This window comes from Sciurus carolinensis, chromosome 4, assembly GCF_902686445.1.
Source record: "Sciurus carolinensis chromosome 4, mSciCar1.2, whole genome shotgun sequence".
Taxonomy (NCBI): domain Eukaryota; kingdom Metazoa; phylum Chordata; class Mammalia; order Rodentia; family Sciuridae; genus Sciurus; species Sciurus carolinensis.
In genome coordinates, this window is record NC_062216.1 from 82,730,166 (window position 1) to 82,740,491 (window position 10,326).

Genomic DNA, 10,326 nt, shown 5'->3' on the forward strand with positions numbered 1-10,326 from the left:
GTCTACATATGAGACAATACGAATGCACTTTTCAATCACATGAAATTTATGTTTAAAATTTTATTGCTTAGATTCGGTAACCTTGCTATAATTCATTTATTTTCACTGCAGTACAGCAAAAATTATTTTTTGTCATGAATGTATGTAATTATACATGGCTTATTCATCTACGATGTATTTAGAGAACAATTGGCTTGTTACCAGTTTTTAGTTGTTACCAATAGGGCTGTAATGAACATTTTTGATCATGTTTAAGAATACCTATGTTCATATTAAAAAGATAGTGCACCATGATCAAGTGGGTTTCATCCCAGGGATGCAAGGTTGGTTCAACATCAGGAAATCAATAAATGTAATTCACCATATCAATAGACTTAAAGTCAAGAATCACATGATTATTTCAATAGATGAAGAAAAAGCTTTTGATAAAATACAGCACCCCTTCATGCTCAAAACACTAGAAAAAATAGGGAGAGTGGGAACATTCCTTCACATTGTAAAGGCCATCTATGCTAAGCCCATGGCTAATATCATTCTAAATGGTGAAAAACTGAAAGCATTCCCCCTAAAAACTGGAACAAGGCAGGGATGCCCTCTTTCACCACTTCTTTTCAATATTGTCCTTGAAACTCTAGCCAGAGCAATTAGACAGACCAAAGAAATTAAAGGGATACGAATAGGAAAAGAAGAACTCAAACTATCCCTATTTGCTGATAATATGATTATATACTTAGAGGAACCAGGAAATTCCACCAGAAAACTTTTAGATCTCATAAGTGAATTCAGTAAAGTAGCGGGATATAAGATCAATGCACATAAATCTAAGGCATTTTTACACATAAGCGATGAATCTTCAGAAAGAGAAATCAGGAAAACTACCCCATTCACAATAGCTTTGAAAAAAATAAAATACTTGGGAATCAATCTCACAAAAGAGGTGAAAGACCTCTACAATGAGAACTACAGAACACTAAAGAAAGAAATTAAAGAAAACCTTAGAAGATGGAAAGATCTCCCATGTTCTTGGATAGGAAGAATTAATATTGTCAAAATGGCCATACTACCAAAAGTGCTATACAGATTCAATGCAATTCCAATTAAAATCCCAATGATGTACCTTACAGAAATAGAGCAAGAAATTATGAAATTCATCTGGAAGAATAAAAAACCCAGAATAGCTAAAGCAATCCTTGGCAGAAAGAGTGAAGCAGGGGGTATCGCAATACCAGATCTTCAACCCTACTACAAAGCAATGGTAACAAAAACGGCATGGTATTGGTACCAAAATAGAAAGGTGGATCAATGGTACAGAATAGAAGACACAGACACAAACCCAAATAAATACAATTTTCTTATACTAGGCAAAGGTTCCAAAAATATGAAATGGAGAAAAGATAGCCTCTTCAACAAATGGTGCTGGGAGAATTGGAAATCCATATGCAACAGAATGAAACTAAACCCATATCTCTCACCATGCATGAAACTAAACTCAAAATGGATTAAGGACCTCGGAATCAGACCAGAGACCTTGCATCTTATAGAAGAAAAAGTAGGTCCAGAGCTTCAACATGTTGGCTTAGGACCAGACTTCCTCAACAGGACTCCCATAGCACAAGAAATAAAAGCAAGAATCAATAACTGGGATAGATTCAAACTAAAAAGCTTTCTCTCAGCAAAGGAAACTATCAACAATGCGAAGAAAGAGCCTACAGAGTGGGAGAAAATCTTTGCCAATCATACTTCAGATAGAGCACTAATCTCCAAAATCTATAAAGAACTCAAAAAACTCTACACCAAGAATGCAAATAATCTAATCGACAAATGGGCTAAGGAAATGAATAGACACTTCACAGAAGATCTACAAGCAATCAACAAACATATGGAAAAATGTTCAACATCTCTACTAATAAGAGAAATGCAAATCAAAACCACCCTAAGATTCCATCTCACCCAATTAGAATGGCGATTATCAAGAATACAAGCAACAACAGGTGTTGGCGAGGATGTGGGGAGAAAGGTACACTCATACATTGCTGGTGGGGCTGCAAATTAGTGCAGCCACTCTGGAAAGCAGTGTGGAGACTCCTTAGAAAACTTGGAATGGAACCACCATTTGACCCAGCTATCCCACTCCTTGGCCTATACCCAAAGGACTTACAATCAGCATATTACAGAGATACAGCCACATCAATGTTCATTGCTGCTCATTTCACAATAGCCAGATTGTGGAACCAACCTAGATGTCCTTCAATTGATGAATGGATAAAGAAACTGTGGTATATATATACAATGGAATATTACTCAGCCATAAAGAATGATAAAATTATGGCATTTGTAGGCAAATGGATGAAATTGGAGAATATCATGCTAAGTGAGATAAGCCAATCTCAAAAAACCAAAGGACGAATGATATCGCTAATAAGTGGATGATGACACATAATGGGGGGTGGGAGGGGTTAGCATTAGGGTTAGAGTTAGGGTTAGGGAGGGGGGCAAGAATGGAGGAAGGAAGGACTGTATAGAGGAAAAAGAGGGGTGGGAGGCGTGGGGAGGAAGGGAAAAATAACAGAATGAATCAAACAACATTACCCTATGTAAATTTATGATTACACAAATGGTATGCCTTACTCCATGTACAAACAGAGAAACAACATGTATCCCATTTGTTTACAATAAAAAAAAAGAATACCTATGTTCATATTTTTTCATAGGAAAGCAGCTCTCAAACTTTCTGTTCTTAAAAATGTTCTCATTGATAAACAAATCTATTAGGGATCAAAAAGCATTGCTAAAAAAGCATAGCTTTCATTACACTTTGGAAATTTAAACTGAAAGAATTTAAAAATATTAATTTGAAATTCACTCAAAAATTTAAAAATTACACGTTAATGCAAATAACATCTTTAGAGAAAAATAGCTTCATTTTTTTTTCTATCTACTGTATCCAGGCTTGTTTATTTAAAAACAAAGTATGAATGATGTGGGGATTAAAATCAAGAGTATCATTGAACTTCACCTTCCCTCCAACCAGTTCCCCAAACTCCCTGCCCCAACCCTTTGTGCTTCCAATTCCTTCCTTAGTGAATTAAGAACTTAATCCCAAAAGCCCTGGTCCAGACTCCAGGTTCTCTCCCTAGCTTCTCATCTTTCCTCTGCCGGCAGAGGGCAGGCACCTCAGTTTTGAATGCATGCGAGAGCCCAGAGTGGTGACAGAGACAGAAGGAAAGACTTCCCCCTCTGGAAAAGGGATTGGGGAGTAGGGTGTGGTGAAGTGAGGGTATGCGTAACCTGGGGTACCAAAATGGGGCCCTGGGACCAGAAAGGATACAGGTCCCCCTGAGAAAGGAGGTGCTGCAGCCTTAAAATGCTCTCGTTGGGAATAGTCAATGCTTGATCGCTTGCCCTTCTGGCGCAGGTTCCTGAACCACATTTGGACCACGTCCTTCTCAAGTCCCAGTTGTTGGGCAATGTGGCTGATCTGCTGCAGTGTGGGTGTTGGGCACTGCAGGAACATATTCTCCAGGTTGCCTCTCATTCCGTTCTCAGTACTCGTTCTCTTTCTCTTCCGGGCCTGCCGGAGGGTCTCTGCTTTGCTTATCTCCTGAAGGTTCTCCTTACCGTCTGCTTCCTCCACCTATTTCTGCAGCAGGAGCCGCAGCTTGCACATGTTCTTGAAACTGAGCTGCAGAGCCTCAAAGCAGCCCATAGTCGTTTGGCTGAACACCTTCCCAAAGAAAACCCCCTGGTGAGCCCCACATCAGCCTGGGTATATCCCAGGGTGATCCTCTTCTGCTTCAGCGACTTGGTAAATTCCTCGAGTTCTTTCTGCAGTGCTTGGATATCTTGGGACTCCTCAGGGTTTTGCTCCACCTTCTCCTTATCCACTTTCACCACAGCAGGGTGGGCAAAGCAGGGCTCGGGAGAGGTCCTCTCAGAGTTGCTCTCCACCCCAGCTCCCACCTCGCTCTCAGGCTGAGAGGTCTCTAGGACACTGAGGGGGACCAGGCCCATTCCAACCTGAGGTCCACAGTATACCACCCCTCCACAGAACTCACAGGGTGGGGAGCATGAGGGAATCCCCCACACCTCCAAACCTGGCCGAACCCCCGGCCTGATTCCAGGACCACCGGGAGGGCCTGGGAAGCTTAGCCAGGTCGGAGGGTCAATCCAGTCCTGCTCTGGCCCTCCTGACCCTCTGGGTAGTGGGGGCAGGAAGGCAAAGTCCGAAGCCAGGTGTCTGGCCAGCGGTGGGAAGGGCACGCCAAACCGGAGGCCTGAAGAAACAAGGACTCGCTAAGGAACTGCTCAACACGTCTCTCATAGCTTCATTTTTCAGAAGAAAAAAATTAGCAAGAAATGTGGCATTGTTTTATATCTTGTGTACCTTTTAACAGTGTTTGACTCAATATAAATCACATATTATATATTATTGCTGCTTCTGCATTTAATTTGTTGAAATATGTTATTTTAGTTCAAATATATGAAGAAAATCAAATGTCACACAGACATGTACTTAGAACCTAAGAAAAAAAATATTTAATACCCTTTAGAGGTAATTATAAAATCTTTTTAATACTGCACCAAAACCTGACAAGCTAATGGTTTTTGAAGAGTAAATATAATGTGGAACCTGAAACTATACAAGTGAACTTTAATAGTACATTAAAATTTATTAATCCATTTCATACTTTTATTAATCTTTGACCCATGGATGATTTAATAATATTGTTCATTTAGAACATATTGGTTCATTGAATCACATTGCTCCTCAAATATTGAAATATACCATTATACAGTATCAAAAATAAAAACAGCTGTGTGCGGTGGCACGCACCTGTAATCCTAGAGGCTTGGGAGTCTGAGGCAGGAGGATGGTGAGTTCAAACCCAGCTTCAGCAACTTAGCAGGGCCCTAAGCAACCCAGCATTTCCTGTTTGTAAATTTTTAAAAATGTTAAAAAGGGCTGGGGATGTGGCTCAGTGATTAAGTGCTCCTGGGTTCAATCCCCAGTACAAACAAAAAAATCAAAACTTAAACATATCACTGCTCTCACCAGAAAAACTGTAAGTCTTGAAACACTGTCCAGATCACAGTGGCAAAGCAAATGTCACTTTTTTGGGGGTGGTAAAACTTGAAAAACTAATTCTATTATCCTCTTGTTATAATTTTAATGGTCCATAGGATCTATAGTGATATGGTGTTTCATAATTTTGGTGATTTTATTTTCTAAGAATTTATTTTATATGAACCTGATTATTGGCTCCCCATTCCACCTGCCTCTTTGTCTACTCCTGTTTCAATAGTATACTTTCTGAACTCTTATAGACTCACAATATTTTATAATATCTGGTATTTTCTTTTTGTTCTTCTCCCTCTCCTTTTCCTTTCTCTTCCTCTTCCTCTGCTGCTGCTGCTGCTTCTTCTTCTTCACCTCCTCATTGTTCTTTTCTTCTTCTTCCTCTTATTCCCCTTCCTCTTCTTTACTTCTTCCTAAGTATTTTGCCTATTCTTAGTCAAATGACTGACCATACACATTTAGAACAAGGATTTCAGTTCTATAACAAAACCAACAACAAAAATGATGACAAGGGCAGGGCTGACCAAAGAGAAATAAATATGTATGCCCACAAAAGGACTTGTACAATAACATTCGAAGAATCTTTCTTCAGGACTAGCCATAAACTGAAAATAATACATATGTCTATCAACAATAGAATGAATAAATATACTGAAATACATTCATAAAATGGAATTTGCTGCTAAGCACTGCAGAAGAATAAGCTGCTGTACCACAAGTACCAACAAGTCAAAGCAATCTTAAGAATAAAGAAAAGCTGGAGGCATCACGTGCTTGATTTCAAAATAAACTACAAAGTCATAGTAATCAAAAAGATAAAGAACTGCTATAAAAACAGACAAATGTAACAGAATACAGAGTCCAGAAATAAATCCATTCATTAACAGTCATCTGATTTCCAACAAAGATTCCAAGAACACACAGTGGGAAATAGTTTTATCAATAAATGGTGATGTGAAAATTGGATATACACAAGCAGAAAATGAAATTAGACTCATCACAGAATACAAAAAGCAACTCAAAATGTATTAAAGACTTTAACAGTTTAACACACAAACTGAAAACATAAGGAAAAGCTCCATGACATTGGCCTGGACAATGGTTTTATTTGCATATGACACCAAAAATATTGGCAACCTAACAGAAAAATAGACAAATAAGATTATATCAAATGGAAAAGCTTCTACACTGCCAAGGAAACAATCAACCAAGTGAAGAGACCTATGGAATGAGCGAATATATTTGCAATACACACACACACACACACACACACACACACACACACAGAGGGGGTTTTAATATGCAAAATATAAGGAACTCAAACAACTCAATAGTAAAAAAACAAAAAACATATTTTTAAAAATGGGCAAAAGATTCACAGACATTTCTCCAAAGAAGACATACAAACGGCCAACAGATATTCAAAGGGCATGTTCAACATCAGTAATCATCAGGGAAATGCAAATTAAAATACCCATGAGATAACACTTCACACCTGTCAAAAAGGCTATTATCGAAAGAAGAAAGATAACAAGAGTCTGGTTTGAAAAGATGTAAAGAAAAGGGAACCGTTGTGCACTGATGGTGCAAATGTAAATTAGTACAGTCATTACAGGAAACAACATGCAGGTTCCTGAAAAATCTTAAAAAGAACTGCCATATGATTGAGAAATCCCACTCCTGGGTATATAGCCAAAGGAAATGAAATCATTATGTCAAAAATATACCTGAAATCCCAGATTCATCGCAGCAATATTCAGAATTGCAACAATGGGGAATCAACCAAAGAATCCATCAGCAGATAAACAGATTAAGAAAATGTGGTACATATACATAATGGCTTACTATTCAGCCATAAAATCAAATGAAAGTCTGTCATTTGCAGCATTGTGGATAGACTTTGAGGACATTATGCTAAATTAAAAAAAAAACAGGTACAGAAAGAAAAACAGTGCATGATCTTATTTATATGTGAAATCTAAAAAAAGAAACTCATAGAAGTAGAGTCGTACGGTGGTTGTCAGAGGCTGCAGGTGGGGATAAAAGTGAGATTGAGGGCATTTTAGACAATAGATGTTAGGAGTGTTCAGTTAGGAGTGATAAACTCAGGAGTTCTATTGTACAACATGGTGACTTTAGTTAATAACCATGGATTATATACTTGAAAATTATTTACAGTAGATTTTAAGTGTTTCGATCATGGAAAAAAAGAAATGGTTAAGTATGTGAGGTAATATATATGTTTTTTAGTCCTAGTTAGTCATTCCATAAAGTCTACATATTTTAAGACATCATGTTTTATACCATAAATCTATTCAAATTTTGTCAATTAGTAGATAAATTTAGAAAAATATAATTTACTTCTGCATGAATTCCTAAGTTCAAAAATCTTAATGAAAATTAATAATTATTTTGATTTAATTATAATATCAGAATTTTTTAGGTACATCTAAATTAAATTTATGATATAGAAATATATACCAGAAAATTAAATATTGCACCCATTTTCAAATAGATTAATTCTTTGTAATATAATCTATATTTTTTTTAAAATCTGGATCTCAAGAACTATGCCTTATCATTTATTTTCAAAATTTTGGTTCATATTGATATATTAGAAAACAGTTGTTCTTTGATTCGTTTTCTCAAAAAGTGAAACTGCATCTTGGTAAGTCATGGATATTACAGTGTATTTTTATGCATACTTTTGGAAAGTTTTTAGTTTGTCTGTTCCTGTCTTCTTTCAATTTTCTTTGGTTTTATTTTATTTTATGTTTACCAACCCTTGATGTGTTACACATTTATTTTCTAAGTTTGTGCAACACAAAAATTCAGACCAAATTTCAGAGCATCCATTATTTTCCACAGTTTAGTTCATAGTTGCAAATTTTCTCACCAATTCATGGAAATTCTGACATTTAGTTACTGATTTCTCATATTCCTAAGTATACCTTTCTTAATGATTGCAAGTAATCACATTTAAAAATTTGGGGGGATTGATTTGCATTCTCTTTAGCAGAAATTTCCTATATTAATAGTTTCTAAACTTCATTGTTGAGAATCATGAGGCTTTTGACTATTTCTTAGCAGAGCAGCTTTGGCATTTTCTCCAAGCCTGGCATATGTTTGATCTTTTTTTGTTTTTTTCACATCTGTAAGTAGACTAATATTCTCCTTCATGTTATATGGATCATGACTTTTATTTTATGCTCCAATTCCATTTCATGACTCAGTAACAGTATATTATTTCATGCTTTATGAAGAACTTTGAATGGTTTGGGATATTTTATTTTTAATAAATAGAAATGTAGATAAATTGTTAGTTACTGATATTATAGAACAAGGTGATTAAGATTCAATTTAATTTTTCTACCTTTTTAAAGTTCAAGGGTCAAATGGAAGATACAGAAGAGACATATGTTATCAAAGCAAATGAATCACTTTTCATCATTGACATGGTCTTTTAATTTGTGAAAACCTAGACTCTTGAAATAAATCTGCAGTTTTTTAAAAAAACATGTTTACCTCTCTTTTCTGTTCTCATCTGGAAAGATGACTATAAACAATGCTAGGTTTTTATATTTAGGCAAATGAAAACAACGATCCTTGATACCAAGGGCAAATTAGGATATTTAGTTTAGGATCAAAAGCCCAATAGTAGTTGATATGGATCAGTGGAGACCTACAAGAATTAGCAACTTTGAGAGTGATCAGTGAGCTTCCCAGGACATCCTTCAGCAATTCAAGGTTATTGCTGAAGGAACCCACGACTCCAATGTTTAATTAGCTTCTTAAACTCAAAGTAACTTAACTCATTTTGCTTTATAATATCCTTGAATATCCCAAAAGTGAAGATTTCTTAAAATTCATTTTCTCAGAATAAAGTTTCTAAACCTGAAATCTTGATATTACTGGTTACAAAACAATAGAAGTATGTGTATGCATTTGATTTTGCATACCTAATTTTGATTCTAAAAAAATCAGGCTGAGAATTTAGCTCAGTGGTAGAACACTTGCAAGGACCTAAAAATTTTTTCTTAAAAATTCACACATTCTCCAATTAAAATAAATCCTATAGAGTTTTTTAAAGCATCAGGAATAGAAAATTAATAAAGCCAACAATGTTTATAACAACAGAATCTAGTAAAAAATGCTTAACATATTAAACATTATTAATCAAAATAATAAATGGATGAAAAAGTTTTGCCTAAGGATTAGATAAGTATAACATAAATATATAGTCAAATAAGACTGAAATGCTGTTGACCAAATGTTTAATTAATCACTTATACACATAGAAAGTTTTATTTTGGTGCTTATTTATACTCACATATTTAGATTGAGCCATTAAATTGTGATATTCACTTGATAAATAGATTATACTATCATAGCTATTGAAGATGAGCTCTCCACAGACTTATGTATAGGACAATTTGTTTCCATCCACTTCTTGAGAGCCTCTTTCTATATTCTGCGAAACCAGAAGATAGAAAGCAGACCAATTCTCAGTCTTTGATTTTCTTCTGCGTAGTATCTACTCTCTTCCCCAGGATGGGAATCTCCCTCAGTGACCTCAGATTTTGGATTTTAAATATAATTTTTATGCCTAAGTGTGTCATTCCCATCTAAACCTAATCTCTCATTTCCAGAATAATGTTACTAATTTTTATTCAACATGTCTATTCAAATGTCTAATAAATACCTCAAAATTAACATGTCCCAAACTGAAGTATTCTTCTCTCAGATCTTGTACCATTTCTATCTTCCTTTTCAAATGATGGCAAATCCATCCTTTCTCTCCATTATTTCTTTCATCCTTTCTCTAGACCAAAAATCCAGGTGTTGTCCTTAATTCTTCCTTCTTTATCATTCTATCTCATTCATGAACCAATCTTAGTTTTTTTTATGATTTTAAAAACCTATTTACCTTCAGGATTCCACATTTTCACTGCACATATGTTTTACCTGCATTACCCAATCACCTTCTAATTGCCCTTCTAACCTTGCTAGTCCAGGAGTATACCATCAACACAGAAGACAAGTGAATATTTAAATATCGCTGTGTTGCTCAAGACTCTGAACTCATTTCCTACTTCTCATGTTTAAAATAAAAGTCCTTTCAATGATCTGTGGTATCCTATGCAGTCTTTCCCTACCATTCACCATCCTCACTACTACAAATGTTCTTCCTACAAGAGCCTTTACAAACACACTGGCCTCTTTCTGTCCCTTGAGCACATCAGACACAC

The 10,326-nt window shown here is 35.8% G+C and overlaps 1 pseudogene; it reads right to left on the reverse strand.

Annotated features, from left to right (window-relative positions):
- Positions 1-3,133: 3,133 nt before the first annotated feature.
- On the reverse strand, positions 3,134-10,020 carry LOC124982821 (POU domain, class 5, transcription factor 1-like; annotated as a pseudogene).
- Between the last annotated feature and the right edge of the window lie 306 nt (positions 10,021-10,326).